Genomic DNA, 26,772 nt, shown 5'->3' on the forward strand with positions numbered 1-26,772 from the left:
TTACAAGTCACAGCTCGTGCAATTTCAATAACATTTCTATCTCGAAATAGGCATTCTCGGCTGCACATTTCAAAAATCATTAAAAACACTATTTATTCACCATTATAGTATTCGGTCGGAATAGCGTAATATGAACATATATTTATGGCTCTATTTTTTTTATGACTACCTTTATTCCAAACGAAGCAGTTTCAGTTAATTACTGAAATAGTGACGCATCTCTTGAGAAACTAGTCATCAGTAAATTCATATCTGGCGGAGCAAGTTTAAAAAAACAACAACAGTAAAAAGATAATTAAAAAAAACTTAATTGAAGTACAACTTTGGGCATACTTTCAGATATGAAATTGGTGTAGTTTTGAACTGCCTCCCCCTTGTGACTCAAAGATAAGGTTGAACATTTCTAATGCTAAAAAATATTGTTTCCATACACGTGCAGTGCGGATAGCCATTGTGTAGTTTTGGGTTTAACAGCAAAGAAACACATGTGGTTCCATATTAAACACACAAAATTAAATACTCATTGAGAACGGCCCGACATAGCCAGGTGGGTTAAGGCGTGGGACTCGTAATTTGAGGGTCGCGGGTTCGAATCCCCGGCACGTCACACATGCTCGCCCTTTCAGCCGTGGGGACGTTATAAAGTTACGGTCACTCCCACTATTCGTTTGTAAAAGAATAAACCAAGACTTGGCGGTGGGTGGTGATGACTAGCTGCCTTCCCTCTAGTCTTACACTGCAAAATTAGGGACGACTAGCACAGATAGCCTTCGAGAATATATAATATAATTGAGAATTCGTATATATAATAATAAACTGTATTTTATACTCTGGGACTCTTGAAAGTACAACTTTGAAAGATGATTACAATAAATGCTAATCGAACACAGCGAGAGATGATTCATCGAAACGAACCTCTCTCTTTTTACTCGAAAATTACGTGATGTCTTCAACATAAAATTAATTGAGTATTTTTGTCGTATAAATGGTGGAAAAGGAAACGCCGTTTCTTTGTTGTTATTTTTGTAGGGTTAACTGTACTTTATAACAACGCTGTTCTAGCTATCTCTCAGTGCTTGAAAGGAATTTAACCAATGTTTATTGTACCCAGTTCAATGACCTTATTGTACACTATTACTTACGGTTGGAATTTCTGTTGTTACAAGTTCCTGCCAATACAGCAGACCAAGGTAATTTTCTTGGAAGAGTTGGCAAGTTTGTAGTCAAACAGAATTTCTGTGATTCCAGTCGATCCTAAATGATTTTGAAATGTTACCAAGAGCTTGTGAACGTTCATCCTGTGAGACCTCGTCAACTTCAAATCCTTATTTATTACCTCAAAACACATATAGCGTTTTGAATAGGATGGTTCTCTTTCGCTTTACATGAGAGGGTGCTGCTCCGAATTGATTGTAGGCATAGTTTTGAAAGTTATTGCTGTTTAAACGCCCAGCTATACAAGTTTTCTATTTCAATGGAGAACAATGAAGGGTTCTTAGAAAAACAAACAAAATACATTTAACTTTACACCATTTAACTATCATGGTGCACTATGATTCTCCTCTCCAGAACATTATTGACTTCTTCCAGTCATAAGTCTACTACTATTGGTTGCGTTTTATTGTCGGAAATTCGTTGTGAAAATATATACAGACTCTAAATATGTTGGTAATGATAATACGTCACTGTATCTGTATATGCAAATCACTTTTGTAATGTTGGATCAACTCCCAATATTATGCACGTTCTATACAAAAAGTTCCACGCCTGCTATTACAAACCAAACCCGGTTCGTTTCTCATTTCTTTGAAGTTGTTAATTATTTGCTTAAAATTACAAATTCCACAATAATTCTAACTTTGTACTCAAATATAAAGCTCAAACGTCTTCTTCAAATTATATAAACATTTTATTTTATGTATATATGTTAGGCCTATACATTTTTTAATATAATATGCTTTCATTTTACGTACAGTTTGACATTATGACAATAATTTGGTTTGGTTATTGTTAAACGCAAAAGTATACGATGGTCCATCTGTATTCTGTTTAACATGGGTATCGAAATAAAAATTTTGATGTCGTAGCCAGTAGGCTTACCGCTGAGCCACTGGGAGGGGGCATGACAGTAATTGGAATCTTTATAACTAAAGTAACAGGTTTGTTAATTATTATTCGTCTATGAACCATTTATAGTATAATAACAATTGCGATATACCAATAGTTATAGAAAAATACTTGAAAAACTATAAAAGGAGAGAAAACATCGATTTCTAATTAAATAAAATAGCATCTAACCTGGTACAGAATAAGAAATCCGGTAACATGAACATTTTTTATTGGAGGATAGGCCTTACTTCTTCAGGGCTGAGTTTGGAGTATATGACGTATAGAGTATAGGCAAAATTATGTCAAAATATATTTTTTAATAGCTAATATCTTTCTCTTAAGTTATTTTGTGAAGTATAAACTTATTTCCATCTTAGCATTGGGGAAAAGTGGTACTGTCTTTCTGGGTAAAATACCTACAGAGCTGCCATCTGTGAGAAATTTTAAAAGCTATATTAAAAACAACAAAACTTTATGGAAATAAATACAAAAAGAAACACTCCTTTAAGAAATAAATATTAAATGTGTGATTTGACAGCGTAATTCTCATTAGTTTTCATATTCAGACTATGGAATAACGTTATTAGTCATACCACTATAAAATGATAAATTATTAACCAAGTTATATAACTGCGACTAAAGTATTGCCTGATGACATTCTATGGCTCAAAATCGTAAACAGAAATTGAATATCATTCTACAAGGTGCAACAGTCATCATATGTGGTCATACAACAATACTTTCAGTGATTCGCATCTCTTTAAATAATTTTGTTAGCCATAAAACGTTAATATACAGCAGTATTATTTTAGGTATAAACTCAGTAGTGTAAGCTATGGTCAGCAGCGATGGAGCAACACTATGGTAGCTTTCGCCCCCCGCTAGCACAGCTGTAAGTCTGCGGGTTTACAACGCTAAAATTAGGGGCTCGATTCCCCTCGGTGGGCTCAGCATATAGCCCGATGTGGCTTCGCTATAAGAAAAACACACACACATGGTACATGTAGCTTTCACTCTCTTTACTTATGGGCAGCGCCTCTCACTTAGGTGGCATAACGACAAGTCTGATGGTTTATAACGTAAAAACTTGGTTTCGATAGCCATAGTCGACATAACACAAATAGCTCGTTGTGTAGTTTTGTGCTTAAAAAAAGACAAACAAACATAAAATCAAATCAAGATGATGAACAGACCTTGGTGAAGGGTATCATATTGATAGGTTTTAGTTCATATATTCGTTTATTTTTTGTGTAATATTCATCTGCGCATAGCCGTCACTAATTTTGAACTGGCTACTACTGTTTGACTGAACTGTGAGATTAGAATGTCACTATTACAGCGTATTCACAGGCTCAGTGTGAAGTGCTTGATATTAAGGCAAAAGTTTGCAAAGGATGAATCTCGGATTCATGATACGAGTACGTTAACTGCTAAGTCATGCCCAAAAGACTGCTAAACGGTAAAAACAGAATTTCTGTGTGAGTCATTATAATTGTTTACATATATCTTTGCATTCGCTTAGTTGTAATTTATATTAATTTTCCCCGAAAGGTGGCCTAAGGCTTCCTGGAGGAGTGTCACCTGTTTTAATCACTTTCACAATAGTACAATAGTGCGTTGTCTGTCAGTGGATACTAAAATAAAGTCATATAAAGGACGCTTAACGTTGTAATTTCTACTGGTCTGGGCCTGGCATGGCCTAGCGCGTTAAGGCGTGCGCTTCGTAATCTGAGGGTCGCGGGTTCGCATCCCCGTCGTGCCAAACATGCTCGCCCTCCCAGCCGTGGGGGCGTTATAATGTGACGGTCAATCCCACTTTTCGTTGGTAAAAGAGTAGCCCAAGAGTTGGCGGTGGGTGGTGATGACTAGCTGCCTTCCCTCTAGTCTTACACTGCTAAATTAGGGACGGCTAGCACAGATAGCCCTCGAGTAGCTTTGTGCGAAATTCCAAAAAACAAACTACTGGTCTGACGTCAGTTAAACGTGTGCATGCCATGAATTTCGAGAAGAATTGTAGAGTATGTAGGCTTCAACACAACATCATATATAAACCTGAAAATGTTTGTTAGTCTTAAACTTGTTTATTTACTCTAAAAACGGAACACTTTCGGGGACCCTGCCGAAGGATATCTAGTCTTGACTTTGTAAAACAAAAATATTAAAATCCACAAAACGAAAAATTGAATAACGAATGCACAATTATTATCTTTATTTAAACCGATTTAAGGTTGTAAAAAATCACTATACCGTGAGGGGAAAAAACGGTTATTTTAGCTCAACCGATTAATATTGTTTATTTTGAATTTTGCGCAAAGCTACCGAGGGTTATCTGCGCTAGCCGTCCCTAATTTAACAGTGTAAGGTAGCTAGTCGTCATCACCCACAGCCAACTCTTCGGATACGCTTTCACCAACGAATAGTTGGATTGACTGTAACGTCATAACGCCCCGCGGTTTAAAGGACGAGAATGTTGGTGGGAGGGGATTCGAAACCGCGACCCTCAGACTGCGAGTCAACGTGCTAACTACCAGGCCATGCCGGACTTATTCGATTAATTTGACTGGTTGAAATAACGAACTACATCGAAACAACTAGATCTTAAATAAAGTGTTAGAAAATAAAAAGTATGTAGATGGCGTGGTGTTATTTTTTTAATTGTAAAGTAGTAGTCACATGACCATGGCTTTTGTACTTGTGTAGCACAGAGAAATCGTTTTTCGTACTCCTGAAGATGACGTAAAACCACGTTGAAACACGTATATTGACTTTCACAACTATTGATCGATTTAAATAAGGATTTTAGTTGAATACTATAAACACTGTTTATTTGCGGATTCAAATATTTTAAATGTATACGCAAGTTCCTTGAATTGTAACCTTTTAATACTGAAAAATAGAAATCCAGATATTCAAGTACTAAAGTTAGAGTAACACTTCATAAAGATTCATTGTCACTGAGAAGAAGTATTTTCTGTGGGAAATACCTTTTGAAGTTGCTTTAAAACACACTTGACAATTTAAATTTGGTTTTGATTTCATTTGACAACGGCGTCTGGCATGGCCACGTGATTAAGGTATTCGACTCGTTATGTGAGGGTCGCGAGTTTGAATCCTTGTCAAACCAAACATGCGTTATAATGTTACGGTCAATGCAACTATTTGTTGGTAAAGGAGTATCCCAAGAGATAGCGGTGGTTGGTGGTGACTAGCTATTTTTCTTCTTGTCTTACACTGCTAAATTAGGGACGCTAACGCAGACAGCTCTCGTGTAATTTTTTTTTTTGTTAAATTAAAAATAAACAAATAATTCCAATTGACCATTATAGTATTTTGTTGATTAATTTTCTATCTGTTTATGTTTATAGTCCAACGGATTTATTAACACATGTTTTGCGCTACAAATGTTTCTAGACTACTTTCGTCACGATTCTTGAAGTAAGCGGTTTTTTTTTTTTTTTTTTGGGGGGGAGGATCTTGAGGCCAGTATGATTTGTATTATACATAAAATTTATTTCTAGGCAACTCATAAACCTATTGAAGTGAGTCGATAATATTGTTAAATGGTCAATAAAATCCGTCTGCATAAGAAAGTATTCTAGTAGTGTATAATAAGAAAGTATTCTAGTGGTGTATAATAAGAAAGTATTCTAGTAGTGTACAATAAGAAAGTATTCTAGTGGTGTATAATAAGAAAGTATTCTAGTAGTGTATAATAAGAAAGTATTCTAGTGGTGTATAATAAGAAAGTATTCTAGTAGTGTATAATAAGAAAGTATTCTAGTGGTGTATAATAAGAAAGTATTCTAGTAGTGTATAATAAGAAAGTATTCTAGTGGTGTATAATAAGAAAGTATTCTAGTGGTGTATAATAAGAAAGTATTCTAGTGATGTATAATAAAAAAGTATTCTAATAGTGTATAATAAGAAAGTATTCTAGTGGTGTATAATAAGAAAGTATTCTAGTGGTGTTTAATAAGAAAGTATTCTAATAGTGTATAATAAGAAAGTATTCTAGTGGTGTATAATAAGAAAGTATTCTAGTAGTGTATAATAAGAAAGTATTCTAGTGGTGTATAATAAGAAAGTATTCTAGTGGTGTATAATAAGAAAGTATTCTAGTGGTGTATAATAAGAAAGTATTCTAGTGGTGTATAATAAGAAAGTATTCTAGTAGTGTATAATAAGAAAGTATTCTAGTGGTGTATAATAAGAAAGTATTCTAGTGGTGTATAATAAGAAAGTATTCTAGTGGTGTATAATAAGAAAGTATTCTAGTGGTGTATAATAAGAAAGTATTCTAGTGGTGTATAATAAGAAAGTATTCTAGTGGTGTATAATAAGAAAGTATTCTAGTGGTGTATAAGAAAGTATTCTAGTAGTGTATAATAAGAAAGTATTCTAGTAGTGTATAATAAGAAAGTATTCTAGTGGTGTATAATAAGAAAGTATTCTAGTGTGTATAATAAGAAAGTATTCTAGTGGTGTATAATAAGAAAGTATTCTAGTGGTGTATAATAAGAAAGTATTCTAGTGGTGTATAATAAGAAAGTATTCTAGTGGTGTATAATAAGAAAGTATTCTAGTAGTGTATAATAAGAAAGTATTCTAGTGGTGTATAATAAGAAAGTATTCTAGTGGTGTATAATAAGAAAGTATTCTAGTGGTGTATAATAAGAAAGTATTCTAATAGTGTATAATAAGAAAGTATTCTAGTGGTGTATAATAAGAAAGTATTCTAGTGGTGTATAATAAGAAAGTATTCTAGTAGTGTATAATAAGAAAGTATTCTAGTGGTGTATAATAAGAAAGTATTCTAAGTGTATAAAGTATTCTAGTGGTGTATAATAAGAAAGTATTCTAGTGGTGTATAATAAGAAAGTATTCTAGTGGTGTATAATAAGAAAGTATTCTAGTGGTGTATAATAAGAAAGTATTCTAGTGGTGTATAATAAGAAAGTATTCTAGTGGTGTATAATAAGAAAGTATTCTAGTGGTGTATAATAAGAAAGTATTCTAGTGGTGTATAATAAGAAAGTATTCTAGTAGTGTATAATAAGAAAGTATTCTAGTGGTGTATAATAAGAAAGTATTCTAGTGGTGTATAATAAGTATTCTAGCAGTGTATTCTAGTGGTGTATAATAAGAAAGTATTCTAGTGGTGTATAATAAGAAAGTATTCTAGTGGTGTATAATAAGAAAGTATTCTAGTAGTGTATAATAAGAAAGTATTCTAGTGGTGTATAATAAGAAAGTATTCTAGTAGTGTATAATAAGAAAGTATTCTAGTAGTGTATAATAAGAAAGTATTCTAGTGTATAATAAAGTGTATGTATATAAGAAAGTATTCTAGTGGTGTATAATAAGAAAGTATTCTAATAAGAAAGTATAATAATAATAAGCTTATTCTAATAGTGTATTCTAAGTAATAGTGTATAATAAGAAAAGTATTCTAGTCTAATAGTGTATAATAAGAAAGTATTCTAGTGGTGTATAATAAGAAAGTATTCTAGTGGTGTATAATAAGAAAGTATTCTAATAGTGTATAATAAGAAAGTATTCTAGTGGTGTATAATAAGAAAGTATTCTAGTGGTGTATAATAAGAAAGTATTCTAATAGTGTATAATAAGAAAGTATTCTAGTGGTGTATAATAAGAAAGTATTCTAGTGGTGTATAATAAGAAGATAAGAATATTCTAGTGGTGTATAATAAGAAAGTATTCTAGTGGTGTATAATAAGAAAGTATTCTAGTAGTGTATAATAAGAAAGTATTCTAGAATAAGAAAGTATTCTAGTAGTGTATAATAAGAAAGTATTCTAGCAGTGTATAATAAGAAAGTATTCTAGTGGTGTATAATAAGAAAGTATTCTAATAGTGTGTAATAAGAAAGTATTCTAGTGGTGTATAATAAGAAAGTATTCTAATAGTGTATAATAAGAAAGTATTCTAGTGTGTGTATAAGAAAGTATTCTAGTAGTGTATAATAAGAAAGTATTCTAGTGGTGTATAATAAGAAAGTATTCTAGTGGTGTATAATAAGAAAGTAGTATAGTCTAGTGGTGTATAATAAGAAAGTATTCTAGTGGTGTATAATAAGAAAGTATTCTAGTAGTGTATAATAAGAAAGTATTCTAATAGTGTGTAATAAGAAAGTATTCTAGTGGTGTATAATAAGAAAGTATTCTAATAGTGTATAATAAGAAAGTATTCTAGTGGTGTATAATAAGAAAGTATTCTAATAGTGTGTAATAAGAAAGTATTCTAGTGGTGTATAATAAGAAAGTATTCTAGTGGTGTATAGTAAGAAAGTATTCTAATAGTGTATAATAAGAAAGTATGCTAGTGGTGTATAATAAGAAAGTATTCTAGTAGTGTATAATAAGAAAGTATTCTAGCAGTGTGTAATAAGAAAGTATTCTAGTGGTGTATAATAAGAAAGTATTTTAATAGTGTGTAATAAGAAAGTATTCTAGTGGTGTATAATAAGAAAGTATTCTAATAGTGTATAATAAGAAAGTATTCTAGTGGTGTATAATAAGAAAGTATTCTAGTGGTGTATAGTAAGAAAGTATTCTAATAGTGTATAATAAGAAAGTATGCTAGTGGTGTATAATAAGAAAGTATTCTAGTAGTGTATAATAAGAAAGTATTCTAATAGTGTGTAATAAGAAAGTATTCTAGTGGTGTATAATAAGAAAGTATTCTAATAGTGTATAATAAGAAAGTATTCTAGTGGTGTATAATAAGAAAGTATTCTAATAGTGTGTAATAAGAAAGTATTCTAGTGGTGTATAATAAGAAAGTATTCTAATAGTGTATAATAAGAAAGTATTCTAGTGGTGTATAATAAGAAAGTATTCTAATAGTGTATAATAAGAAAGTATTCTAGTGGTGTATAATAAGAAAGTATTCTAGTGGTGTATAATAAGAAAGTATTCTAGTGGTGTATAGTAAGAAAGTATTCTAATAGTGTATAATAAGAAAGTATGCTAGTGGTGTATAATAAGAAAGTATTCTAGTGGTGTATAATAAGAAAGTATTCTAGTGGTGTATAATAAGAAAGTATTCTAATAGTGTATAATAAGAAAGTATTCTAGTGGTGTATAATAAAAAAGTATTCTAGTAGTCTATAATAAGAAAGTATTCTAGTGGTGTATAATAAGAAAGTATTCTAGTGGTGTATAATTTAATCCTTTTGATATTGACTGGAATTGGTCAAATTGTGACACAGCCAAAACAGGTGAAACATCTGAATTGTTTCAGGTATGACGGAAAACAATATCTAACCACGAATTATTTTGTATAAACATAAGATCCCCTAAATGATTGCGTGAGAGAAGAAAGCGTGGCTGAACTAAGTAAGATTACTGCTGAGATCGATCTATCCAGTAACACCTAAACCATAAAACGTTGTAAACTTATGTTTGTGTTCTTATTTGTTTAATTCAAACTTTCGCTTTCTTTAACAAAGTATTTCCTGTGATTATAACCAACCGATGTTGGCGTTCTTTAAGGTGATAGATAGTGAACGTCTTCTTTTTTTCCCAAATTTCTTATTTATGTAAATAAGTTCTTATAGAATTAAAGTTCGTTTCAAGTTATGGACGTAAGAATAAATTAAATATTTTATTTTATTTTTAAGTCTACGAAGACCGAAACTAAAGATATTGAAGCCTTTAAATGTGTAGGCCGATAAAGATGTTTTAAAATATTTTTCAAATTAATACTTTGAAGAAAAAGATACCATTTTGAATTTAGTAGCGTGGATCAGTAAAACACGGCAATGAAAGTTGAAAACAGCATTCAAAAGAGATATTACGTATATTTGTTCATACTTGATGACAAATATGTTAATGAAGTTCTGAAACAAGCAAACAAAAATGTTCAAGTTAAAGCATCGAAGGAACCACTTGGTAGCGATGTGACTGGAAGCTATTTTGGTAAAGATCATATCAATGACAAGCGTTAAATTATGTCACGTTCCTTCACATCCTTATGTCAACTGTCTAATGAATTATCTACCTTGATTATTTATTCGCAGCTTAATGTGACCCAGTGAACGTTAATAGAACTAAAATAATACACGTACACCCACGTTTAATATACGATGTTATAAACGGCGTAATACTGTGGCTAATTAGTAGGCGTTCGCACTAAAGTGGAGAATTTTGCCAAACTAATTTTCGCCCACCCCCACGTGAAATGTCTTGTAAATAAGCTATATTTCAAAATCACCACGCAAAGAACACGATAAAAAAGTTTTTCATCAATAACCTTTGCTTTCAGTTAATTATAAATAGTACACTGTTAAAATTACTATTACATGGATTAACGAACAATTATTTGTTGGCTGGAGAACTTGAGATTGGGTATAGTGGATGTTTTAATTTTGTTTGTTTGTTTGTTTGGGAATTTCGCACAAAGCTACTCGAGGGCTATCTGCACTTGCCGTCCCTAATTTAGCAGTGTAAGACTAGAGGGAAGGCAGCTAGTCATCACCACCCACCGCCAACTCTTGGGCTACTCTTTTACCAACGAATAGTGGGATTGACCGTCACATTATACACCCCCACGGCTGGGAGGGCGAGCATGTTTAGCGCGACGCGGGCGCGAACCCGCGACCCTCGGATTACGAGTCGCACGCCTTACGCGCTTGGTCATGCCAGGCCCAGGATGTTTTAATAAAAACATGCGTGATGTATAACTGAGTCGTGTGACGTTATGACTGACCGAACGTCTCGCCGTAAAGTTTGTTTCTATAACGGGCAAAGTACAATTTCCTATGAAGCCATTTAAAATGAAGTTTAAATTCGCTATTATAGTACAAGTTTGTAAGAAAGGAACGTTGACACTTTTACGCAAAGGTTGATTAACTTAATTTTTGCGCAAATATACTCAAAGGGTATCTGCGCTACCCGTCCCTAATTTAGTAGTGGTGCACCACAGAAAATGCAGTTAATGAACACCATCTATCACCGACTCTAGGGCCTCTCTCTTACCAACGAATAATGGGAATGGTCGTCACATTATAACATCTTTCCCCAGCTGCTGAAAGTGCGAGTATGTTCAGTGACGGGATTCGAACCTTCGATCCACGGACTGCAAGTCAAGTGCCCTAGCGCTACTACCATCTCATGCCTGGAGAGAACACTAGTGCCACCATCTCATGACAGGAGAGAACATTTGAAAACATGTAAACTTGTTGTTCCGTAATAGGGACTTAAACTTTGTTTTGTTTGTTTGCTACGGAATTTCACGCAGAGCCAAACACGTGCCATCTGCGCGTGGCCGATCTTGAATTTAAATTGGCAGGTTTAAGGAAAAGCAAATTAAACTTAACAACTCGCACTACCAGCTGTTGGACTACTTTTATCTGGTCAAATAATACGATTTTACTATTACTTCTATATCGCACCTACGATCTCAAAGTGAAGAGCCCCAACCATGAATTCTCGCATGATCTCTGCAGACGTGTTAACCATTAGACCATGTTTGTGATTTATTTCGGACGAGTCTCCGATTTATTATGTTACGTATGTTAGTCTTACTGTTTCGAATAGGGGAAATTTTAATTTGTAAGTTAATTAAATGTTGATATGTGTTAAATTTAGTGTATTTACCAATAAGATTGACACACAGTTTTCTTTCTCGACATAAATATATTTGCCCTCTAGTGGCAAAGCAGTGTGCTTGCGGACTCACACTGCTAAAAACGGGGTTTCGATATTCATAGTGGGTAGAGTCGGTGTCGCTTTGTGCTTTATTCTAAACAAATAGAAGTATTTTAATATAGAAACGACAATACACTTTATTATAACGGTTATTACAAATAGCTATTACATATAATTATTTTATATACAAAATTGATACAAACTCATGAGAAATATTCAGTCTTCTATCTGATCTGGAACTGAATATTTTATCAACGGTCTTCTATCTGGTCTGGAACTGAATATTTTATCAACGGTCTTCTATCTGATCTGGAACTGAATATTTTATCAACGGTCTTCTATCTGGTCTGGAACTGAATATTTTATCAACGGTCTTCTATCTGATCTGGAACTGAATATTTTATCAACAGTCTTCTATCTGGTCTGGAACTGAATATTTTATCAACGGTCTTCTATCTGATCTGGAACTGAATATTTTATCAACAGTCTTTTATCTGGTCTGGAACTGAATATTTTATCAACGGTCTTCTATCTGGTCTGGAACTGAATATTTTATCAACAGTCTTCTATCTGGTCTGGAACTGAATATTTTATCAACAGTCTTCTATCTGGTCTGGAACTGAATATTTTATCGACGGCCCAGGTTCACAAGGCCCAAGTTACTTTTATGTTGATACACAGATATATTTTTCTCAATAGAACTGCAAGCTTGCTGTATTCTTCACACACGAGTTTGTTTCTTTTTTCTGTTAAAGTTATGCCATGGCTTCGCAGAAATACAAACATTCGAAGTTAATTATCTGAAGTTGAACAGTTTGTAATGTTGGAAATATACAAACGTTTCTGGTTAAATATTTGTAGTTTTCCGATTAATAAGCGTTAAACACAATTACAGTTTCGAACTTTATACTATATTGCTTGTTTGTTTATTGAATTTCGCGAAAAGTTACACAAGGGCTGGCTATCTGTTCTAGTCATCCCTAATTTGGCATTGTAAGACTAGAGGGAGAACAGCTAGTCATCACCACCCACAGCCAATTCTTGAGCTACTCTTTTACCAACGAATAGTGGGATTGACCGTAACATTATAATGCCTCGTTGGAAGAAAGGGCGAGCAAGTTTGGTGTTCAGGGAATTCCAACCCGCGACCCTCAGATTACGTGTCGAGCATCCTAACCACCTGGTCTTGCCGGACCCTCTATAGTATTCTGACTGTAGCTGATCAGCAATATTCTATTTCTGTGTCTTGGCGCGCCGATTTATATACTTTAAGGCGAGATTCTAGAAAGTTCAGTTAGCAACAATACTGGCAATCACTAGTATATTTTACATACATAATACTCTGTTGGTTCTCACGCTCGTGAATCTTCCAAAACAGGCGGGACTTGCGTAATACACAACTAACAATATACGTTACATGCATTAAACTAAAACAAACATGGATATTAAAATAAACTTATAACAGTGAACATGTTACAGAGTAGAGTTCAAGGGAAAACATTAGGGTCCCATAATTTGTGTCGCTTAGTCGGCCCTCATCAACTAAGAAGCCCGTGAGTCGACTAGAATAACAACATAATAATAATATAATCGGTTCAACATAACCCATTCGGATTTTAAGCAGTTTTATTATTTTGCTTTGCCATCGAAAATAAATTTCTGTACTTTTCCCACCTAAAATAATAATTATTTTCTCATCTTACGAAAGTTTCTTTACTTCGATTTTCCAGATGGAGCTTCTAGCTTTCTAGCGTTTCCCTGGCCAATTTTTAAACATTATGGGAAATATGAATATATAGCGTCTGAAATGGGAAGGAAGTTCGTCTAAAGCCGGATCGATCCAATTGCTTTCCTTCGAAAGTGCGTCAGTCTCTTTGAGCAGATGACGATTCAAGCTTCACGCAAAATTTCTGCACAAAACCTAAATAAACTCTTTAAAACCATCAGTGAATAGCTGAGAAAAAAATAGTTAATTTTTTTTTAGTATCTTAGTTAGGGTATGCGAAAAAGGAATACCTGTGAGAGGAATGTTGAGTGACATATACGACGCATTTTTAACTTCGATTTTTTTCATGTATGCGCCATCTAACAGAAAATAATTATATAAAACAAAAAAGGAAAAAATGGTTTCTAAGGATATATAAGGTTACTTTATCGATAACCATTCCTTTTTAATTATTTTTAGTAATAACAGCATAATTTCTATCAACAAGGTTTTTATTTGAATGTCACGATATTTTAAAATTCGGTTTATTTCCTCGAATTGATACTTTTATATGAACAACATAAAGAAATTATTTTACTTGCAATTAATGGTATGATTTCACGTATGTTATATCAAAGTCATTAGATATATATGCAAAAACGGCTCGTTTGGGTTGAGAAAATATTTTACGTAGAAGAGCGAACAACGTTTCGACCTTTTTCGGTCATCGTCAGGTTCACAAAGAAAGAAAGAGGTAACTGACCGGAAGCTGACCACATGTTTGGAAGGGGTTGTGTAATATGTGTAACATTCCCGACATCAGCAGACAAATAACCAACATTTGGCAAAAACTAGTAACAAAATATGACATTCCAGTTAATACCAAATTTATTCAAAACCCGGCACAAAACTGAGGTCTATACTATGTAAAAACTACACTGACAAATACCACACCAACATTATTTATAAAATACAATGTGATAACTGCCACGACTTCTATATTGGAGAAACAAGTAGAAAAATGGAAACCAGATTCAAAGAACATAAAAAGTCACCTTCACACGTTTACGAACACTGCAAGTTAAATAAACACAACATAACCATAGAAAACACTCAAATACTAAATAAAGAAACAAACATAAACAAAAACAAAACAAAATACTTATACAACAACTTAAACCCAAAATAAACCAATATAAAGGAACGCCTTTACACCTATATTAAATATAATAAAATAAAATTATATATTCAAACATCTAACACCGCCCTCTACATTCCGACACTCAGTTACACAACCCCTTCCAAACATGTGGTCAGCTTCCGGTCAGTTACCTCTTTCTTTCTCTGTGAACCTGACGATGACCGAAGAAGGTCGAAACGTTGTTCGCTCTTCTATGTAAAATATTTTCTCAACCCAAACGAGCCGTTTTTGCATATATATTTCTCTACAAGTGGGTTTTCGACATCACTGATTAAACTCTTTAGATGTACAAAAACATATTAAAAGTCCCATCGGATTAGTTAATTTATGTAGTTTTAGTTCATTAATGTTGGAGATTCTAATTTATTTGCCTCTAGCATACTGACCTTTGAATTAACCGATTATACAACGTTTTCGATTAAGAGAATATAATAATAAAGAAAATTAGTTTGTTTGTTTAATTTCGCGCAAAGTTACACAAGAGCTGTTGTTTCACTGTGTCGGTATTTGGGTATTGATGTTAAATACCCAGGAGGGTCAGGTACATTTGACCTCTTCCTCCCTCCCGAACGATTATAGCGTCTGTCTTTAGGGTGTTTTTTTTTATGCTTTGGGCCAGAGTAAATGTATAACATCATACTCAGGCCCATTTCAGGGCTCAGTCCATGCATGGACGAACAAGAAGTTTTTTTTGTTTTGTTTTTCATTTAATTTTTTTATATATTTTTTTTGTATTTTCATATATATATATTTTTTGTGTGTATTTTTCTCCTTATCTCGATTGAGAGAATGCTACTACTACTTGTAGTAACACATACACACACACAAAAAGAAAGTAATAATAATTATTATTATTCAATACTTGAATAATAATTCAAAAAGAGAAAAATAATAATAATAATGATTAAAAAAGAAAATAATAATTATAATAAAAAAAGAAACAAGGACTAAGTGTCTAGTGCATAGTGGCCAGCTTGTGTTACATTTCTTAAATATATGTTAAAAGGGGAGAGGTATTTAGGACCATTTACATCATGTACGTGATATCTGTCGAGATCACACATTAAGTCATTTTTATGCCAATTCTTATTGAAATATTTTAGAGAATTATGCAAGAGTCTTTCAGATATTGCATCTATGTTTGCATACTTGTGCATGAATGTGGTTGAGGTGCTACGTGGTACTTTATATGCTGAAGTTAGTACTGAATTTTGTATACGTTGAAGTTTCTGTACATGTGTGGGTGCTATGTTAATCCAGGCAGGTGATGCATATTCTATTGTTGGTCTAATGTACGTTTTGTAGATTTTAAGTATGTTGTCTGGTGATGTTCCTTGGATTTTACCTGAAAGACTTCTTACATAGTTTGCTCTTTTCCAAATTCGTATCAGTATATTTTTAATATGTGGTAACCACGTTAATTTTGAATCATAGGTTAGACCTAGAAACTTAGCAGATGTAGCAGTCAGTAAAAGTGATCCATTCATATAGAGTTTTGGTGGATCTTTTTTCAGCTTATTCAGTCTGCTGAATACTATGACTTGGGTTTTTGGAATATTAATTTTGATTCTGTATTTCTGGCAGTATTCTTCAATGTTATTTAGGACTGGTTGTAGGTTCGTTGCTGCTATTGACGGAGTGGGGGCACTTTTCCAGACTGCTACATCGTCAGCGAACTGTGATGCATAACCTAAATTTAGGTACACAAGAGCTTGGTTTTGTTTTGAATTTCGCGCAAAGCTACACAAGGGGCATCTGCGCTAGCCGTTCCGAATTTAGCAGTGTAAAACTAGAAGGAAAGGCAGCTGGTCATCACCACCCATCAACAAGACATCACTGACAAGAAGAATTACGAAGAACTCCAACTTAATTGGTAACTCAAAATCTGTTATTTAGGTTCTCAGCGTGGTTATTACAGGCTATTCATATTTATACATTATAGTTGTTTCTTAGCGCAAAACTACACAATAAGCTACCAGACTCCAGATTTGGTGTGGTAAATCCATAAATTGACCACTGACCTGCGGAAGGGGGTATCTTTTGTCAATGGGTGTTTCATCTTTCTGAACTTTCTCGTCAATTATATGATGAAATCTCGCCATAATGAACCAAACTTCGGACCATTTTTTTCTTTTGAAAGTTTTAGGGTAAATCAGATTTATAATCTCAGAGTTTATATTATATCCATTATTCCTTAGTTTTCTTGTTGTATAGCTTCATCACACAGCTACACAATTAATACCTGTGCTCTGTGTACTACGAGGAATCGAATCCCAAATTTAAGTTGATAACTCCGTAAACTTACCACTTACCCACTCACAGGGCATTTTCCCGCATGAATCAAAACACGGGAGATCAATCAAAAAATTCAGTTTGCCTTTTATTTGTTTGCTTTGTTTTTAATTGCATTAAAGCGAACATTCTTTCACAATATTCAGCTAATTGATTTGACATTTGTTTTGTGTATGTGTTTTCTTGTAGCAATTCCCATTGAGCTACCTGCTAAGTCCGCCGAGGGGAATCGAATCCAAAGATTTACAGCTGTACCAACAAAAACAACATTTGTTTTAACACGCGCCTTAAAATTTCATTATTAACATCATCGAGAATTTTACTGTCTAATGTCATTTGGGTGGAAAAAAAATTGTTCGTGCTGTTTATTTGTTTGTTTGTTTTTTAATTTCGCGCAAAGCTACACGAGGGCTATCTGCTCTGGCCTTCCCCAATTTAGAGGTGTAAGACTAGAGGAAAGGCAGCTAGTCATCACTACCCACCGCCAACTCTTGGGCTACTCTTTTAACCAACGAATAGTGGGATTGACCATCATATCATAACGCCTTCAAGGCTGAAAGTGCGAACATGTTTGGTGTGACGAGGGTTCGAACCAGCGACCCTCATATTACAAGTCCAGCGATCCCTAACCACTTGGCCATGCTGGGCCTTTGTTCGTCTTAGATTTAAGCTCATCAGTTCCTGATTCGGTCTATTAGAAGCTGATTCAAATGTTCTCCACCTATCTCATTTTATGATAATTGTGAACGAAGATTTTCTTCTGTTATGACCAAATTGCACAACTCACTTACGAACTTCAGTGAATATTAATTATTTGTTAAGCTGAGTGGACAGCAGTAAGCCTTCGAGTTTACAACGCTAAAATTCGGGTTTCGATTCCCCGCGAGGGACACAGCAGATCGCCTCATGTGACTTTGCCCTAAAACAACCAAATTTCTATAGCTGTTCATATTACTGAATTATGCTATATTATTGATTTTTGTCATTTTTCTTATTTAATGTCCTTACAACCTGAATCAATAGACTGCTTTTTTTTCAAAGAATTTCTGAAACGGGTGAGTCCTTGAGTGCATGAAGTCAATAGCGGAGAAACTGAACTAGTTTAATAGTTTTGATGTATTCTTTTGTAATGGTAAAAATGTTTCAAAACACCTTTAATTTTTAACGTCAATTTAATGTAAAGAAAAACAGGTAATTTATTTCAGTTCTTAAAGTATTAGATACTGAGAATATATTATCTGTTTACAAGGAATTAATTTCATGCTGTCCGAAATGACAGAATTCAAAAGCTATGAGTGGTGAACAAACTCAACGTATAATCGAGGCTGACCTGTTTATTTAAATGTATCTATATCTGTTTATATAAAAAAAGCAGGTTGACAGGTGACTGGTTTATGGTTGAAAAGCATCTTCATGGTCTGTTAAACTAGCAATGTAATATTTACACAGCATTGTGAAACTGAGGGTGATTTCTATGACAACCCAAGTTTAAAAGTCGAAGGTATGCCTGTACAACACCAGCTGTTTGTATTCACTGAACTTCCATTTATAACTACTGGATTAATTGAAACCTTTATAAGATTAACATCGCAGTATTTAGTAGTTTGTTGTCTCACCACAGTTGGGTGATGAGTAGTACAGTTACGAATAACCTGTGAGTTTTTTGTTTCTTTATCAATAATGTTAAACGAATTTATTTCTTAACCAGAGTAAATCCGTTAACCTTTTCGACTGTAGAAACTTCTGAAACACACAAATATTCATGTTAAAGTGATAAGGGCATGAGTCATGTCAATACACTTTGTCGATAGCAACCCACTTAGAAAAGTGCAGTCCCCTCTTTAGACACGAGACCACGTTCCTATCACCTACCTGTACAACTAAAATGGAAAGAATCGTCCTATCTGGTGCATAATTGAGATTTAGTCCTCTCTCACACGCCTGTTTAAATAATAAAAAAAAAGGATTCAGTCCCCATGCCAACCCGCACAGTGAGGATGGAACACATTCCATTCGCCTTCTTATACAAAGGCAACTGGATGAAGTCTTTCTCATCTGCCTATAAAATGAAGAAGAGGAGCAGTCCCATCGTCTGCCTGTACAACGAAGATGGAAATGTCCCCCTCATTCGTCTGCCTGAAGAAAGAGAATTGGATGCAGTCCATTCATCTACCAACACAATAATGGTGGAATGCAGTCTCTTCACTTTTATATATCAATGAAATTTAATCCATTCTACTTGTCTTGACAATTCAGACGGTGTTAAGTTTGTTTTTCTGTACAATGAAGATAAGATGCAGTTCGTGTCATTATCTTCACTTGGAAGACAGCATTAGATCTTCTATCCTGTTTAAACAAGATGAGATGACTTTCCTAATCTGAATCAGTTAACAAGAATGACGTACGCTCTTATTTCTTTGCCTGTACTTTGAAGATGAGTAACTATCCCCACGTCATTATGAGAATCGTTACTTGATTGTACAACGGAAATAGCGTGCACTTTCATTGCTTACCTATGGACTAGATCTAAGATACCACAGCGTAGTTTCTCTACATATTTGAAATACTTCAGATGGCAGGAAAGTTATTACTTCGGATGTAGCTGTTCATCTCCATCCCTCTAACTTAAAAATTCAACTCTACTATTACTGGAACGAACTCTTTAAGTGATCACGAGTATAAATCAGTTATTACTAAGTGCAACTGCAGAAAGTTAACGTCTGGAATGTCTCTCTCTTAATTGATCGAATAAAAAAGATCCGAGTTTTAAATCTCACATTTTAGAAAAATACTTTAGGTTTAGCGTTCAATATTCTTTGAAGAACAAGAAAAAAGATCTTAAATTCAGATCAGAATTTATCTTGATTTTTTTTCCACTTCACTGAACAGATTTGGACCAAGGTCTCACTTTATTTATCTGTTCCAATTTTTTATAATAGCCACAGCCTCAAGGTGTGCAAAGAAAATTACCTTAAGCCTTTGCAAGTTCGCTAATAATATCGAAGTGGTGCTATAAATTCTTGGAATATTATTGTTCACAATTGGATCAATCACAATTCCAAACGTGAAAAATAACGTTTTAATAATCAGTAAATAATTTAAAAAATGCTTTCAGCAAAATCTTTAAAATAGACGTATAACCAGAGTGAAATGTTAAAAACAACGAAATTAGTGTTTTTTGTGAAAATTAGGATGTTTCTGATGATCTGTCCTAGGATTTCTAGAAGCTACTAAAGGTTCAAATATTCACCTAATTCTCCATCATCTACCATTTTCCAATTTACATAACTGTAATGATGGCCAAGACTCGTCCAGTTTCTGAGATAACTTCTCCATCTTCTCTTAATAATAATATTCTTGCAACAGTGAAATCTTTATCTCAAATTTTAGTTTGTTTTCTCTATTTTATACTATTCTGCAGCTTACAATTTTTAGGGTTGTAACTTGGCTGTCTTTGGAATCTCATATCCTAATATTAAGAGCTTTTTAGTAATGACTTTTCTTCATGTTTGTCCTTGAAATATTATAATATCATGATTTTATCAAGTAATAATTATCCTTTCATGTCTACCCTCCGAATATTCTAATATCATGATTTTATCAAGCAATGGTTACCCTTCCATGTCTGTCCTCTAAATATTCCAATATAACGATTTTATAAAGTAGTGATTACTCTTTCATATCTGTCTTCCGAATCTTCTAATATTATGATTTTATCAAGCAATGGTTACCCTTCCATGTCTGTCCTCTAAATATTCCAATATAACGATTTTATAAAGTAGTGATTACTCTTTCATATCTGTCTTCCAAATCTTCTAATATCATGATTTTATCAAGCAATGGTTACCCTTCCATGTCTGTCCTCTAAATATTCCAATATAACGATTTTATAAAGTAGTGATTATTCTTTCATATCTGTCTTCCAAATCTTCTAATATCATGATTTTATTAAGTAATAGTTACCCTTTCATGTTTCTCCTTCAAATATTCTGATAACACTAGTTTTCTGAGTAATAATTATCCTTTCATGTCTGTCCTCTAAATGTTCTAATATTATGATCTATCATAATGGTTATTATTTTATGTCAATGCTCCAAATTATCCACTCTTGGACGCTGCTTATGCTAGTTCCCTCTAAACTTGTTACTATAGAAGATGTTTTTTTCTCTCTTGTCTGTGAGCTGAAGATACAACTAATCCACTGCGTAAAGTAAAGCCCACAACCAGGCTTATCGTGACTGGAAGTATAAATTAGTCATACAGCTATGTTCGCAGTAGATAGTGAGATTCGGTAAAAGTCAGTTATGTGCTTGTGGTTAATGAAAGTGCTTTAAACGAATGCGAATACGTGATGGTTTAACAAAACATCTTGTATTGCGTAGTTCGATAGAAACATTTAACTGTTTATTTATGTATACCAAGCAGTAAGGCATCGTATTTGTAACTGTTATAGTCATGTTATACTGATGAGTTTCAAAGTGTAAAGCGCAAAGAAACTTTTAATTTCACGTTTTCTAAGCGTAAACCTGAATAAAGTGGGCATCTCAGCTGCGCCAGCCTCGAAGAACAAATTTCAAATTTTAGCGTTATAAGCCCTCACGTTTATCTCTGAACTGCCCATGGATTATTTAGGTGAGAAAGAGTTAAATAGATGGCTTGTATGATATATCTGTATTTTAAAGATTTTGACGAGAAAACATTGAGTGCTTAAACGTGTGTGGAAATAACTACTTCTCAACATTTATTTTGTATTCGGTTTACGTTTTACTACTACCTGATGGTCACGGGTTAGAATCACTGGCTCACCAAACATTCAGCCATAAGGTGGCGCTATAGTTTTGCAGCGAAAGACTAGAGATAAGACAACTAGTTACCATCACCATCCGCCAAATCTTAAACTACTTTTTTACCAACAACTAGTGGGATTGACCGTCCCATTGTAATGTCCCCACTGCTAAAAAGGTGATCATATTTGGTAGGGATGGGAATTCGAATCCGTGACCCTCAGATTACGAGTCTAACGCCCTAACCAGATTTAACACCTGATCAAAGCAAACTACTTACATAATTCAGAACTAAAAGAGTATACCTAGTAATGACCATAGCTAATTAGATGTATTAATCAAATTGTATTACTTAAGCTGACTGGAATAAACAAAAAGAAAAACCTGATGATAACACGATTTTTATCCCCAGTTTTTGACCTGTTGATTTCAAATGTTTTCGTCGTTTAAACTGTGGCTTTGATTAGTTAGTTTGTGTGTTTGTTATTAAAGGTGAAGCTACATATTAGTTTGTGTATGTTGTGCTTACCACGAGTATGGAAATCCGATTTTTAACGATGTGAGCCACAAAAGTAGCTGGCGAGACACTGGAGGGGAGGAGCAACCTTTGTTAAAATGCTCAGTTTCTCCAATTAGGTACCTTCGCTGTTAACACCCCCCCCTCAGTGACACAGCGCCATGTCTGTGAATTTCCATTGTATTTCTTTATACTTAACTATCAACAATTATTGGTTATAATTACTTGTAACGATATTTTTAGCAATATTTCGAGACCATCACTTACTTAAATAATCTAATGTAAATAGGCTATTATTTGGGGTTGTATATTAATTTTCAAGTTGTACACCAATAAAACAGTAAACTACAATAATGTTGTAAGTAACAGCAGAAAAGTTATTTGCCTTTTGCCATAATGAAAATTTTCTGACATATGAACAGACAATGGAATATGTTTTAATGTGGTTCACCAATGCATCGGCTCGGCATTGCCAAGTGGTTAAGGCACTTTACTCGTAATCTGAGGGTCGCGGGTTCGAATCCTTGTCACACCAAACATGCTCACCCTTTCAGCCGTAGGAGCGTTATAATGTACGATCAATCCCACTATTCTTTGGTAAAAGAGTAGCCCAAGAATTGACAGTGGGTGGTGATGACTAGCTGTCTTCCATCTAGTCTTTCACGGCTAAATTAGGGACGGCTAACCCAGATAGCACTTGAGTAGCTTTGTGCGAAATTCGAAACAAACTCAACAATGCAGTTCGTACTAAATCAATACATGCAAGATGTGAATTACATCAGGGTAAATTATTAAGCGACAAATCTTGTTCAGTTTAACACTGAAATTTCATAAATATTTTAAACCTTGTTTGTTTGTTTTGGAATTTCGCACAAAGCTACTCGAGGGCTATCTGTGCTAGCCGTCCCTAATTTAGCAGTGTAAGACTAGAGGGAAGGCAGCTAGTCATCACCACCCACCGCCAACTCTTGGGCTACTCTTTTACCAACGAATAGTGGGATTGACTGTCACATTATACACCCCCACGGCTGGGAGGGCGAGCATGTTTAGCGCGACGCGGGCGCGAACCCGCGACCCTCGGATTACGAGTCGCACGCCTTACGTGCTTGGCCATGCCAGGCCGTTTAAACCTTGTAAAAACCAGAAAGAAATTAAACAAATCATAAATAACGTTGGTAACTGAACATAAAACAAATTAACTTAGGTCAATCAATATCGCCAACCTACGTACTTATTACTATGACTGGACAACTACAGTCCCAGTCAAATGCTACACCGTCTTAAAAATAAAAAGGAAAACGAAGTACAGTCTAGAAACTGTATATCTGAATACAGTAAAAAAAATGGATAAGTTATTAATTATGTGCATATTTTATTATCCTAAAATCGAAAATGCCCAAATGTTTAGGTGTCTTTTGCATGTGCTAACTGTCCTGAAAAGACGTATTTTGTTCAGCTTCAAGTTTATTGATTTGCTTTAAATATTACTTCATTGCAAAGTGTTCATTTTTGCTAGTGTAAGACACAGGTTTTAACGTATGTACAGAACTGCCCAACTGTTGAAAACGAAACAAGCGATAATTCACTTAGATGTACTCATGTCCATGGTGGGAAGATTACAAACACGTTATCATGACAAATGATTTATACAAAAGACAGCTTACACAAAGGTTGGAAAAGCGAGAGAGATCAAGTCATATAACGTCCACTATTAGTACGAAAAGCCAGTAGGAATAATCAACCCACTGCTCGAAGACTCAATATGGACTTCAGAACAGCAAATGGATGATTACCAGTGATAAAAGGAAAACAGATATCACGAGTCCAGATTAAGGTCAAGAAGGCTAGATTCTCTTCATAAACTGCCCACACAACAAAGTTCGTTTGGACTTTTATCACAACAATGACAATAAGACTTGTACTCTTCGGGGTTGGGGGCGAGGATTCGTGTTTCTACCGGTGATCAATGTGTTCGTGTCTAGGTTAACTATACACTCAGTAAAGCATTGCTGATCGTGATTGTTGCAGTTAAGGCTTGGAAAGGCACCGTAATATATTGACGAACAGATCTTATGGTGGTTCCCTGGAGTTGTTGACCTCTCAATCTCATATTAACGTGATATTGGATCCAGTAGTATGAATCTTTCGCTTTTGCAATCAGTTCTGACTTTGTTTTCGTGCAGAATAATGTCAGGCATCATAGTGTCTGGTTGACAAGTTACGACAAGAAACACGAGCCCATGAAGTCTTCTTAGAACACTTCAGAAACATGTTTAGAAGTATAAGAGAATATCTCACAATTTTAAGGTGTCAAAAAGTGTCTTTCAGATGCACAAAATGTATAGCTGCAAACGAACAATGATCGTTATTGGTTTGGTTTGGTTTAAATTTTGCGCAAAACTACACGAGGACTACCTGTGTTAGCCGTCCCTAATTTAGCAATGTTAGACTAGAGGGAAGGCGTCTAGATATCGCCACCCACCGCCGAATCTTAAGCCACTCTTTTACCAACGACTAGTTGGATTGACCCTCACATTATAACGCCCCCACATATGAAAGGGCGATCATGTTTAATGAGCCGAGAATTCGAATTCGCGACCTTCTGACTGCGTTTCAAGCACTCCCACCTCCTGGTTGAGTCGGACCCAATTGTCATTATTAAACATTTCCATTTGGTTTATTACTCCTTCGTATAAGTTGATTTAGGCTTGGATGTTGAATATATTCTTATTTTTTACTTTGTAGCTACCAATACTAAGTATATTCAATTAACAAATAGTATATTTAACTCTATGCCCTAATTTAATGTTGTTAATTTATTTGAAAAATAAAGTAAGTCATTGCTTTTTTTGTGAAGAAATTTATTTAATCATAGATTTCTATAATTAGACTTAACTATGCTATCAACGATATAACTTAAGTTGATGTGCTACTAAGAAGCGTCCAGGATTAAAATGTTTAAAAGTTTCTCAACAAATCTTAATGAATGAAACAAGGCTTACAGAAAGGAACATTTTTGCTTTTTCTCAAGACGAAATCTATGTGCAGGAACAGTCTTAAAAGACCAAATGGAACCTTGGATTCCGCATATTATGTTACGACTTAGACAGAAGTGTTGTGTTTTAACTTTGATGTGTACTTTATAAACTCATTTATATTTCTAATTGAATAACTAAGGTCTAAAGATCATAATGTTTAAACTTACCAGGAATTTTCCAAAAGTTAAATAGTATAGTTGAATACATATCAAATCCCTTAAAACTCAAACTTTGTAATAAAGAAACTTACTTATTTCGTTGAAATTTTACTTCTGTATCTCCACAGTTTGATGTGTTTTTTTAAAAAAAAAAGAGCAAATGATCGTTTTATGTATCAAATGTATCACCAAAAACAGAATTGGCTTGTTAGAACTTATGTCAAATTGCATTCTGGTAACGAACTGTTGTTTCTAATACAGCAGCAGGAATATAGTTGACTTCTTCGATATTATATCACATTGTATTCTGGCTATAAATTATTATTTCTAACTTGTATGATCGAAATGGAAAATAAAAACTCGAAGTTGTTCCTCGTTTACGCCCTCTGCTGGTACAGCGGTAAATCTACGGATTTACAACGCTAAAATCAGGAGTTTGATTACCCTCGGTGGCTCAGCAAATAACCCAATGTAACTTTACTATAAGAAAACACACATACTTCTCGGTTATACACTGAAAAACGACTGTTCTCACGCGACAAAAGTTATAATGTAAAAAATGTGGCTTTTTCTCTTTCCTCAGCAAATGACGGATATGATATAATAGCAATACAAAAAATTACAATTTTCTGTGGATTTTACTGACCATCACAAGAAAACGAATGCTTTTTTCAATAACATTCAGCCTTTTATTAAATCACAGTGTAACATAACAGCAACCATATAAATAGGTGAATGGCTACTTTCATTCAAATTAACCCAGATACTTTAGTTGTTGTTTAACGTTCATAACTTGATGGTGCGTGAACATTTAAAATGCTTTGACAATCCTTGCCATCGCGATTGAATATGTTCTATAGACCCTTCTAAATGCAAAACGTTGTTGTGTCAGTTTTCCTTTCCAAATGTCATATTTATGGCTAAAATGCAATAGTCGATAATATCTCCCTGTGTTGCTCAGGAAGAAATAAAATCCTTTAATCGATATTTCTGCTATAAAGTACAACATAAAGAACTTGATAAAGAACCAGAAAAGCAAACTGAAATGTAGCATAATACGTGTATTCAATTTTTTATATCATAGTGATGAAATTGAAACTTCCCAGTAAACATAGAAAAAATACATACAGAGGTTGAGTGTGTTATATAAAAATAATTTTGGAAATCTACTTACATCATTACAGATCGGGCCCGGCAAGGCCAAGTGTGTTAAGGCGTTCGACTCGTAATCCTAGGGTCGCGGGTTCGAATCCCGGTCGCACCAAACATGCTCGCCCTTTCAGCCGTGGGGGCGTTA

This window comes from Tachypleus tridentatus, chromosome 1, assembly GCF_004210375.1.
Source record: "Tachypleus tridentatus isolate NWPU-2018 chromosome 1, ASM421037v1, whole genome shotgun sequence".
In the NCBI taxonomy this organism is placed as follows: Eukaryota; Metazoa; Arthropoda; class Merostomata; order Xiphosura; family Limulidae; genus Tachypleus; species Tachypleus tridentatus.